Raw genomic sequence first — 12,593 nt, forward strand, 5'->3', positions numbered from 1 at the left:
TGATTTCAAGATGTTTTTCAACTCTATTTTTAACTTTAAACTGGGTTTGGCTTTAGGACATTTCAGTATTCATTATTCAGTGTTCATTATCAGCATGAGCTTAATTTTTCATGCTGTTGATACAGCAGTTCCCTGGATGCAGTTTACCCTGATTAACTTAAAGAGCCTTGTGCCAAAAAGGGGTGACTAGTATTCGAACTGAGCAGCTATTGATCAGCTATAATTGTTCTTATGAACCGCTCCCCATTGGTCTGGTATCCATTATGTTGTCAAATTAAATCATTGCTATTCTGTTGAGCTGAGGGCACTTTAGCATTTCCTTTGCCAAATAACTGAATAATCTCTCCTCTCTGTGATATATGATCCCTACTTGCCACTGCTTAGCAAACACATCTGCAAACAAACCTGTTTTTCTGAAAAACACCTGACACAGACATTATTCACCTGTGATTGTAGTATTGCAATGCACTCTTCCTCAGGGAAGGTGAAAAATATCCACTTTTTATATTTAGAGATGACTGGCATTTATATGAATGTGTTTGTGTAGGTTTTCCAAGCAGCTGCCCACCAAGATATTCTCTCAAACACAGAGACAGAGCTGTGAAATGGAGATGGCATGCTCGCGGCTACAGGGGAGAAATAAATCCTTGATGTAGAAGGGCTTAGACGTTGGCAAGACTGTGGGATATTGCTGTCATTGGGACTGATCTATTTTGAATTGAGCAGCGGCAGTATATGAACCACTGAATGACAGTAAAAGTTTTCTATTCTGACATTGATTCCTGTCTTTGTGAAGTTAATGAACGCAAGAGAGAAAAGTTTTTGGCAGGTTTTTTTGTGCTCTGGAGCTTAAAGTCTTTAAAGTTAGGACTTCCCATGCTGGGAATTCACTCTTCTCTGTTCTCAGGGCACTGATTCAAGAGTCTCTGTTGTGGAAATATACCAAAGTAGTCTGGAGTTCAATGTGGCTTAACTCTGATGAATGATCATTTAGATTGGTATTATTATCACTATGAGATGAGTTCCAAAAGCATTGCAACGTATATATTTCCATTCAGGAGTCCTTTAAAGTAGCTTTATAGACATGTAGACATGCTTATCCCTCTAGCTGTAGTGTGCTGATTCCACTCGCCTTGTTTGCTGTTACAATAAAGCCGAACATCACATTTTGACCTTGGCTGTAGCGTCATTGTGCGCTGCCTTCAGAGTCAGTGAACTATTTCTTCATCGCTCTTCAGCAAGATCAATTATGCGATTGCAGCCCAAGGCTACCAAGTTCTTCATGAGGAAAAATGATTCAGAGATGACTCAGTATTTTTTTGTCGGGTTGACCGAGATGCCTGTGATTTGAATTGACATGCACCCGGAGGAGTGATAGCAAGATGAATGGTGTGTTGTTTGTCCACATGGAGGAGGGCCACATCGAACACAATGAAATGACATCATGCCACTGCTTTTGCTGCTGGATTTAAAACATCATAAAGATAAGAAAATCCCAGCGCAGATTTGGTGTTTTTGCAGATTAATGATGATAGTGATTCCATGTATTTTGATTGGTTATGTTGTGGCCTATTGGTTCATTTTCATGTTTGCAATAAAAAAAGTCAGCAAGAGTGCAAACATTTGGGCAAATTAATTTCAACAGCCTAATTATCTTGACTGGTTTTCATTATGAGAATATGTCTTTGTGACTGCCGACTGATAGAAACAAAGGTGCTGGTTTTCCATCCAAGAAATAGAAGACAGCAAGTTGGTGATTAAAAAGGTGCACCAACTAAGAGAAGATAACATTTTTATATTTTCAACTCAGTACTCAGACGCTTTGATTCTGCATGTGGTAAATTCAGCTCGTCTGGTTGTGGTGGCCAACATAGAGATTTTGCACTGATGAATATGTAAAGTTGTGGATTTATCTTTGCAGAGTAATTTCCTGCCCAGACATTTTTTCTGGTTACAGAACATGTAGAGGGATGATTAGTCTTTGCTTGGGCCCTGAAACGGGGTCATCGGGTACAGACTAAGGACGTGTGGCTGAAAGACATGGGAACTATTTCAATGTGAAATCAGAGTCAGTCACAAAGTTTGTGTGTTTGTCTTGACCACTCTGTGTGGTCAAAATTCATTAAAATCCAATATTGACTTTTTGAATTTAGGTTCCAGCTTGCATTTCACCATGTGGGTACAATACTCCATCACCCTAAGACCAATCTCAACCACTTATTTCAGTATTTAAAAACTGTGCTAGGTCGAACAAGATATCTGCACAACACTGACACGCAGCCATAATCCATCTCATAACAATGAGTAGTGAAAGTTATGTTGTTCAACATGTACAATCATTTTCTTCCCTCAAAATTTAAGGCTGACTTGGATGTCATGAGGAATCATTGTTGTGTTGCATGTTGCTGCTGGGGTAATAGTTCCAGTACATTGATAGCAGATGGGACGTTTCATGAGACTGTGAGGATGCTGAGTTGCCAATGATAGGCCGAATATCTCACACCCTATGATTAGAGATCAGTAGTGCCTGAGGAGAGGAGACTGCCTGCAAATAGCGTCTGCTTCCTGCAAACACATCCTGACATCTTCCAAAATGTCTGCATGAAAGATGGTGACCAGAAGTGATCATTGCTGATATTGCAGCCTTTGTGTGAAGGAATGGAAACACACCTACTGCAGTAGATTAAAATTCTAATTCACTGCACACTGGTGGTAGTGTTTTTATACTGCCAGAGTAGAAGAAAAGTGCTATGACAGATAAGCTACCATGACATTGAACCAATGTGTTTGTTTTTTGGGCATCGTTGTTTGGCACAAAGTGCTTCCAAAAGTCTTGAAAAAATACTGGATATTTTAGTTACACATTCAGAACTTCACTGTGAACATTAACAGTTTCTTTCCTTCACCAATATTGATTATAGTTGAAAGCTTTTTTGTTTTTGATATTGCCCTAAAATCTATAATTAAAGCAGTATGTTCATTTCTGTCCAACAACTCAAAGCAGCTTCCCCTGATGGTCAGAGCTCTGGAGGTTTTGTGTTTTTGTTTTTACATCCCTGCTGTTGAAGGAAGAGACTGGTACTGCATGAGCCCAGTAGATTGTCTCTGCAGGAGTCTGAGTGGCAGTGGGTGTTGGATATCTCAGATCACATTACACCACAGAGTCTGCTGACTGGTTTACCTCTGACAGAAAAACACCTCTGTGGTGTTTGTGTGTGTGCGCCTCCACTTGTGCACTGATGATTTTGAATACACCTACAAAGCAAGGCTATGTAAACATCCTCTGCTAGACACTGCAACTCCACTTACCGCCCGCAGTATTCCCAAGAAAAAAAATGAACTGGCCCCTTCAGTTCCCTGTTGATTCAGGGCTAGGTTTAAGGTCTTCCTTTTATATTCATTATTTGCCAGACCCAGGCAGAATGTGCTTTCTTAGGCTGAATTTTGCAGCCAAGGAGAACATGAGCTTCCACCACTTATTGATCTTTACGACAGTCAAATTGGCAAACAGTCCCCTCAGGAGCCGGGTTTCGCAATAGTACATAATCCCTGTGCAATCATCAGCTTAGTTTTAGAAAGTAGTCTGAAGATTTAAAGTGATGAGTTGTCCTGGTTGAATTCTTTTGACCTTGACGTGATTTGAACACGCAACCTTCTGATCTGGAGTCAGACGCGCTACCATTGCGCCACAAGGTCTTTAGTCAGGCCTGTCTGTGGAGTAAAACAGTATGAAAAGCAAAGTGTTTTCTCCTTCAGAAACAACACAGAGTCTCCAAAAAGGAGGTGTTTGTTTACTGCATCGGCCTGGAATCGATCGTATCTGGCAGCACATTTTATCTCTGAGGTAAACACGCAGCAGCCCCGCCCATGCTCTTTACAGTGGGTCTGCACCTCTTCATCTTCATGAGCAGACCACATGACGCTGCCACCATTCCCACTTTCACTCTTACCACCACCACCACCACCACCACCCTGAGACTCATATGGACTCGTGCCATTTCCCTCTCCAGTGGCTCTACACTCACACCACGCCTTCTACTCCGGTGGTCTTTAAGGGAGATTGATGGGGCTCTCCTCCATCACTCACTGACTTTAATGAGAGCAGGCTCGGTGAAAGTGTCGGGGGGAGGAGGGGTGATATAACAGCGAGGGAGGGTGGGGGGGGGTTGCGAGGACTCCAAGAGATACAATGCCACTTGCCTTTTAATCTTGCATCTCAGGCTCAATGACAGCAAAATTGGCACGCTGACAGTCTGTCCAGCTCAGCCAGTCGGGTGCCTGTTGCATTTGTTCATTGTGGTTAAAATGTTGTGGGTGGAACGGACTCTTATTTGTCATGTCATGATACATTACATTAAGAAGCAGGCAACAATAAACAGCCACTAGTTCTGAGCTGCTTTGACCCTTCAGCTAAGCAGCAAACTGCCAAAGAGAATGAGATGCATGGCACTTTCTTTACGTTACAATCTTGTTTCAAGCATCAGCAGGTCCTTAAATTACCTGTACTGAATGTGTGTGTATGTGCATGTATGCATGTGTGTGAAAATTCCTGTTCTCCCCAGCGTAATTGTGTCCCTAATTCACTCATCGATAAACACTGAGCTCATTAGATTTAACCTTGCAGCACAGCTCCCAGTGCTTTCTCTCAACATCTTTTTATTCTCTCTCAACCTCCCTCCCCTCCTTGTCTTCTATTGCCACCCCCCTTTTTTTCTTCCTCCTTTTCTACCTTTGACACTGACAAGTTTCTGTTGTTTTTACTGTTACTTTTTTCCTCCTCCAACTTGTGTTTTGGCTATTGTTTTACTTCCTTGTATACTTTGTGTGATTTTATTCTAGCTCATCTGTTGACAGGTGATAACCCCCAAAATCTTGCAGAATCCATTTAACCCTTTGATGTACAAGCTATGCAAACCCCTTGGCATATATTAATTGTTATTTCACTCACTATGTGTTTGCTCTATTTTTTAAAATCAAATTATTACATTTTTAATGTAGTATTCTAAGTATGAATATATATCTTGTTGTTGACAACAAATCATTATTTTCATTTTCCCATTCTTACTTTATGAACAAGTACACAAGTGTATTTAAAAACATAGACATACTATAATAATATTTTTTAAATCATTTATAAGCAGTGATTTGGACCAAATAATAATACATTTGATATTTAATATATGTGTATTTGTTTCTTTGTCGCACATAACAAACAATACGTCACTGATACGTGATACCACCACTGATAATGAGCTGTAGTGTATCTGTTGCACTGGGAACACCAGCTGGTGATCTTTGGCTGCTGGGCAGGTCTTACACCTCGTCACATGTCCTTCCTGTGTGACGTCCTCCTGTGGCTGGGTGGTGGCTCTGTTTACTTTATAATCCCACATATGTAATATGCTTTTTGGAGGTGGGGCGTGTTCTCCATACGACTCCTCATATGTGGTATGACAAGGTCTTTGCCCAGCTCATTGATGAATAGCCACCATGCCTTAGTCACACCACCCATGTTATCAGGGTGTTGTTGCAACATATTGAATATTGTACCATAGAATCACGGGCCACTTGATGTGTGAGTGTGGGAAAAAGCAAAAACATTTTTGAGGCTGCAGAGAAAGAGAGGGCGAGAATGAGGGGTATGTAAGAAGGATTTTGTAAGGTTTGCTCTATAAACTTATAATAACATATCTAATAAAAACAACATTACATAATGTTGTGAGAAGAAAACATTTTGTAGTAAATTAACATTTTGTCCTGTGTGTGAAAAATTGATGTAATATAAAATCTATGTTTGTTCATAAAAAAATGGAAATAAGTATTTTTGGTAACCTCAAACTAAATATTATAATAAATACTTTTGAATTTTAAATAATTAAATAGATGACTTTCCAAACACATGAATGAAATATGCAAAAATAACAAAGGTAATGAATGCAGGTCATTTTTGACTCGTTGTGCATTAGAAGGGTAGTGATCCAAACATGATTTTTATTCAAAAGTAAGAAAGAAAAAAAAGAAAAATGAAAATAGGGATTTGTGGCAATCAGAAACAAGTAAATAGAGGAATACCTGTAATACTGAATGATGAAATTGATTTATTAAGATGTAGAAAAAACTAAAAACTCTTGAGCCATGTTGTAAATCAAATAGTGAAGATATTCACACCCACAGATTCTCGCTCACTTACTGATTATATATTTCATATTTAATGTTGAGGAGACACAAGAGGCATTGTGGAAGATACTAAAAGATCAAAGCAAAGAGCGTGATGATGGATCATGTTGAAACGTGAGAATGAAGTGGTGCAATACTTTGTGAGGTTTTGATGGTTATACGGTTGGTCCATTAGCAGGAAGGAGAAAGTGGGAGAGAGAGCAGCTATTAGTAGTGAGAGAAAGAGGTGCAGTGGCATAGCTGTTGCAGCCTGCAGACATGACATACTCAATATTATCCACTGTTTCACTTCTGAAACTTTCCAGCTGGTGCTCCTGTAGAGACGTGATTACATCCATATGAACACACCATGCCTGTGCTTTACCATAGTGCATTTTTCACATGCAAACCCCCCTTTTTAGTGCATGTCTTAAATGATTTTCTCTTCTCCTTTGCTTCTCTTTTCAAAGGCACTTCATTAGTTGTGGGCGGGTACCCTGAAAGTTAAATTTAATCGTATTATGTTTGGAAGACTCAGTTACCATTAGAAGGTTTATGTGGGAAGATAGGAACATTATGAAGTAGAAACACAAGGAAGACTCATGCTTTTTTGAGGTTAGAGGTCTCCCTCTTTTAACACTTAACACAGTTTTGGGCAGAGGAAAGGTTTTTTTTCTTTTATCCAGCTGGTTTGATGTTTTATGGAATTATAAGGTCCAGTGTTTTCCTGGATGATAAACAGATTTGGAGACGGTGATTTATTGGTTTATATTAGGCAGGGCTTGAGAGGAGAGTTGACTCTCAGTGTTGGCAGTTTAAGTGTTTTACTGTTGCATTAGTGTTCAAAGTCATCTGCACAGTCTCACTGTACATATATATACGTGTGTGTGCAGCTGCTTCATATGCATTAAAACCTGACTATAAGTAAAGGGATGAATGTACAGTTCATATTGGGTGGTGAAGGCACACAGTATATCCAGATTTTGGCCTGTGAGGCAATACTGTCTCTCAGGCTGAATAATCTCAGACACCAGGGATATGGCTTTTAAGAAAAACTTCTAACGCTATATTCCAGCATTTAGTCACAGTGCAGGGAGTCTGTTTCAGTGACACTAAGAAGAACTAGGCTGCACTAACAGGCCGCTCACAGTGTGTGTGCGAGCAGGCGTCTCCATCAGCCTTTGGATTTGAATGCAACTTATGCTGCCAAGCGTCAAGACTTTATGAGTTCTGTACTGCGTGTGCTCTTCAAGCTCTTACCAGGGACACACCAAGATACAGAAGCAAATTGCATTCATATGGAATAGAAAATCTAAATCAGCTAATGTCAAGTTAACAGTTTCTCATGAGTCCAGGAAAACATGTCATAACCAAGAGATAATTATCCCCTAATTCTTTATGGTCTCCATAAATCTGAGCGGACTCGATAATGCGTGCTTGTCAAGTTGCATTTCCTAGCATATCAAACAGAGACTGAAGTAAAACTGGATTGAATTCAGTAGCTTTGTGACATAGCCCTGTGTGTCAAGCAAACATCATCTCCACCCAAGATTTATGAAGATCCCTATGTCAGAGATATAACGCAATATGAGACACAAATCCAATCTATCCAACCACCACCTGTGAATCATTTTCTGAATATGAATCAATGAAGAACATTAACAGAACTCCTTGCTGTCCCACTGAAAAGATGGAAGTTATACTAAGCATCATCAAGGTGCGAACATGTAGTTTTAACAGGGCACAGAAGTACTAAAAAAGGAGTGCATGTACTCAGCAAAGCTTTGTCTGGATTAAAGAAAGAATAAAAAAGCACTGCTTCATGTTTGCAAAGTAAATGAAAGCCTGTTCATTATCATACCACACTAGTCCTCACTATAGGAAAGCATTGAGTAGTTTTGCCATGGCGCTGATTTTTACTCTGCGAGCTACTTTACATAATAACATCTCAAGCAAAATAAACACAAAATCAGTCACTTGCAATGATGGGAAAAAATGATAAATGGCACCTTTGCTTAAACAGACAAAACAGAGCTTCAGGCAGCACATTAACTAGGGAGACATCATTATAACCAAGTCATTATGTGATGAGGATTCCTGGCCTTAAATGAATTCATCTAGATATATGACATGCTTTTATCTCTGTTTACATGATATATCATTTGGCTGTCTTTCAGATTTTACAGCAAGCATTAGCTCATTAATGGAGGTGTTGATAGATGAGTATTCCACCCCATGCATCATAGAAATGGTATGAGATATCTCTAAAAAACATTTTGGGGAAAGAAAAAGAAGAGAGCAGCCGGCTTGTTGAGTTTGATTCAGATGGGACTCTCTCCAGACTGAAAAAAAGAAGCTTAGTCATGTCAAAACCCTGCAGTGAAGCTTTGATCTGTTGGAGGCATTTCTCCACTGCACTGACCTCCACATGATTTGAAAATACAGTCTTTTGATCTGGAGTCAGATATGCTACCACCGCATCACAAAATCTTTTTTGACACATCACAGCTCAGTTTTTCCTTCTGAACTTATTGGCTAAAGTTATCTTTCTTACGTAAAACTGGACACGAGAGCAGATAGTTTGCGTGAACAATTCTGCCAGTGAAGTTTTGAAGGTATCTAGAGAAATGTAGGATGCAGGATTTTGATGACATTTTAATATTCTTGGAGTTGAACCTTTCTGGTTGCTTTGGCTGTAAGTGTTAGTGTAGCTAGAAGGCAACTTTGATACTGCTTTACTTTCTAGTTGGCTTCTTAACAGCATTATATTTATATGCTATTTGTTAGAAAATCAAACCCAGAAGTCAAGCTGTAAACAAAGTATTTTACAGAGATAAAAGTTAACCATCGGTGCTCAGAGGCATGTGTTCTCCAGAGAGCCTTCAGGGTTTGAACGTGTGGTGCATCAATGGAAGGTTATTCGCAGGATAGTGAGACAGTTTTTTTGTCGTTAAACTTTGAATCTTCCTTCTGCTGTTTAAACTCAAACATAATCTGCAAGTGTCAAATCAGATATTCTTCTATTGTGTTACAAACGGTTGCACTTCACTCACTTTCTTTTCCTCTTTCACTGTTGACTCTATTCATGAAAACCACTAAACGCATCCTTTGTCCTCAATCCCTTTACTCTCTCTCTCTCTCTCTCTCTTTCTGTCTCACTTTCACTCCTGGCTACCTTCCTCCTCCTCCTTTCCTGTCTTCCTTTCTCACCTCACTTAAAGCAGCAAATATGGACGTTTCCCACTGATGTTGCCTCTCTTCAGCCTCAACTACTATTTCCTATGTGTTGTCTGTTTCCTGTGCAGGGTTAATGAGCATTTCCTCAGCTACAGAGCAAACTCTTCCATCAGTCAATTGGGAGGTGGACTGAGGATATGAGAATAGAACATAGTTATTTTGGGTTATATGAACTCCAAACTTGATATTGTATGTTACTGGAATGATTCTCTGATTCTTTTTTTGATGCCTTTTTTCTTGCTTTTCTTTATTGACTAGACAGGTTTGAATGTTTTGACTGTCTGAATAAGAGGTCATGATTGTCTGTGGTTTGGAGCACCAAGCTTAGCTGATGTAGAATACTTCTCTTGTTACATAATCTGGAAAACAAATGGACATCAGGCAAGTGAAGAGGGCCACTGCATGTGCTGTTCACTTTTACTGTTTTTCCAATATCTTCAATGTTGTTGTTAGCGCAACACTTTTTCCAAGTGCATATTTCCTCTTTCAGCAGTCGTGCAAACACAAACACAGATCCTCCAGAGACCCATCACTGTAAATAGAACTGTTACTTTCAGGCTTATATAGAAATATGAGCGTCCTCACACACACACACACACACAGTGCTGCTTCCTCCACTTCACTTTGTCAGTTCATGTCCAAGTAATCACTTATTATCACCAGCTAATAGATGTTGTTAGAGAGCAGTTTGAGAATTGGTGAGATGTAAACATAGTTCTTAAGATGACACAAGACTCAACTCATTTCAAATACTGACACACATCTGGACTTTATTGCTTCTTTCCCTTCTCTTAATGGCAGTTTTTTTTACCCTTAGTTTACATCTCATGTACTTTTGAGTCCATCGCTTTTCTGTAACTCTATGGCTCCAAGTTTTAGACGTCACTGTTTGTGGATTTTGGATGTTTGCCCCAGTGTTCCTTTGGAAAGTGGCTTTCATCATCTCTTTCTCTCTGCCTCCTCTCTGTGTCTGTGTCTGTGTGTTTTTTTTCTTTTCTTGGCAAGGACTCAACAGTTGGGAAGTTCCTGTCACAACTTGAAAAAATCAGTGTATTGTTGTGTTAAAATATGTCAAATTGGAGCATGTTTTCATTGCACACCTGAAAACCATTTATCATAATCCATTTAATTCACAACGTGCAGTATGAGATAATTACCTCCAGTGCTACATGATCTCAGTTGATTATGTTTTTTAGATGATAAACATTCATTTTGACAACACATTGGTAGTTAAGAGTGGAACAGCCTTATGAGGATTGAAACTTTACATCTCTACACTTACACACCTTTATCCCCACTGCACAGATTCATTCTTATTATTGCACATTTACTTTTTGATATACACTATGTAGCCTAGTTTCTATATTCTTTACAAAACAGTTTTGTAAATAGTGCCAAGAAGCAAGAGAATTTCAATTTCCTTTGAGTGACCTGGGTTCATTTATTTTCAACACATTTCATCAGCACTATGTCTTGTCAGAGGATTATCAAGTGCAGTTACCTGACTAGATCTTCCTGTCTGTCACAAAGATGATGGTAATACTTTTTCCTATTTTCAATACAGACAGTCATTGTCATAGGTGGAGACCATAGATGTATTATAAGCTCTTATAATACATTCATGGTCAATAGACATTAATAGAATATTTCATTTACAACGTACTCATTAAACTAACAGTTTATGTTTATTGTTTCAGGCAAAAATTAACAATTCAAAACCTTTGTATTGCCCAGACACCCCCCTCTGTTTTCATGAAATGGTTCAGTCCTTCCAAACCTTGCGCGGTAAATCCTAGCAGTAAATTACAAGTGAGGAGCATAGGTGAGGAGGAGTGGAGCATTATTAACCTAGTGTCTTCATAACTTCTTAAAATACAAACACGCTTCCAAGAACGAAAAACAAAGAAAGGAAAGAGAAGAGCGAGATAACTGAAAGGGCGACAGTATGTCAGCCAATGTTTAATTAAATAAAGGTGAGTGTTTAGTCCATGAGCGGTGGAAATGAACCTGTTAGCTAAGTTTAGTCCACAGTGAAACAAGCTAATGTTAGTTTTGCTACGCTAACATTAGTTACTGCCTTCTATACAGTCTATGGTTACTGCTAATGTCGTCATAGAACATAATGAGTGTTTGCATTTCATTCGTCTTTTAGCTGACATTTAACCAATGCAGGTAAACATTTAGCAAGTTATTGATACTAAATAAGTTTTCCCTGCTCCTGGTCTCAGGTAGCCCCGTCTCCCTATAATAATGAACCAGCCCTGAACTGAAGAAGGAGGTGAGCAGCATTGTGTTTAATGATATGCTACTTAACATAACTGAAGGAGGTCTGTGGGTATTTCTGTTTATTGTTATTATGAAAATATAGTGATTAATTACTTTTGAATTATAATAATGGGAAGTATACTTAGTTCAATAATGTTAATTTATTTTTATTGAAGAGGTTAATTTGCATTTAAGTTATATTTATGTTATTCATTAATGTTAAGAGAATTATTCATTTAAACATGTTTTACATTTAGAGTGTAAAAGACTATAGCACATTACTTACAGAGTGTATCAGTCTTGCATCAACTAGTGAATTCCACTGTATGCAGAATGCTGTGTGCATGTCTGCACAGTGTTATATTTTCACAGCTCAGCGTTAGTAAATATTGTACAGTTAGTATTGGACTACAGGAGAGTTGCAAGCCCGCACAGGTAGAGTCATTTAAAGCTTTCAATGGGTCGGCTGGGTTCTAGAGATGTGGTTACAGTAATTGTGCAGGGTTGGTGTGGCCTGTGTGTAGTGTTGCTATATTTTCATGAGGCCCAAAATCCCCTGGTGGTGCCTCTGGGTGGAGACTGGAGTTCAGGTCAGAGATGGAAGTTATGAGCTGTGGGAATAAGACCTCGTGGCGCAACGGTAGCGCGTCTGACTCCAGATCAGAAGGTTGCGTGTTCAAATCACGTCGGGGTCAGTGATTTTTAAAGTCCAAAGTGTTCTCATTAAAGGAATGCATCTACACGAATGTCAAAATATGGCAGCTACTCTTTTTTTTTTTCTCCCTTGTATGGGTGTTTGCTCATGGATTACAGACTGTGCTTCCATACAGTGTATCTGTCTGTGTTTGTGTTTCTATGGCGGAGCTGCCAGCTGTCTTTCAACCTCCTCCAGCTTTATAGTCCTACTTTCTACCTTAACTGACAGACATAACATG

At 39.2% G+C, this 12,593-nt stretch overlaps 1 protein-coding gene and 2 non-coding genes across 4 annotated transcripts in view; 2 read left to right on the forward strand and 1 right to left on the reverse strand.

The window, feature by feature from the left end:
• The window catches only part of LOC128382231 (partitioning defective 3 homolog), a 349,665-nt gene that overhangs the window by 18,505 nt on the left and 318,567 nt on the right, over nucleotides 1-12,593 (forward strand). The window lies entirely within an intron of this gene.
• On the reverse strand, nucleotides 3,625-3,696 carry trnaw-cca (transfer RNA tryptophan (anticodon CCA)). The gene has a single exon. It is a non-coding gene; the product is annotated as a tRNA-Trp (tRNA).
• Nucleotides 12,282-12,353, forward strand: trnaw-cca (transfer RNA tryptophan (anticodon CCA)). Its single transcript has one exon. It is a non-coding gene; the product is annotated as a tRNA-Trp (tRNA).

Source organism: Scomber japonicus, chromosome 21 (genome assembly GCF_027409825.1).
Source record: "Scomber japonicus isolate fScoJap1 chromosome 21, fScoJap1.pri, whole genome shotgun sequence".
Lineage (NCBI taxonomy): Eukaryota > Metazoa > Chordata > Actinopteri > Scombriformes > Scombridae > Scomber > Scomber japonicus.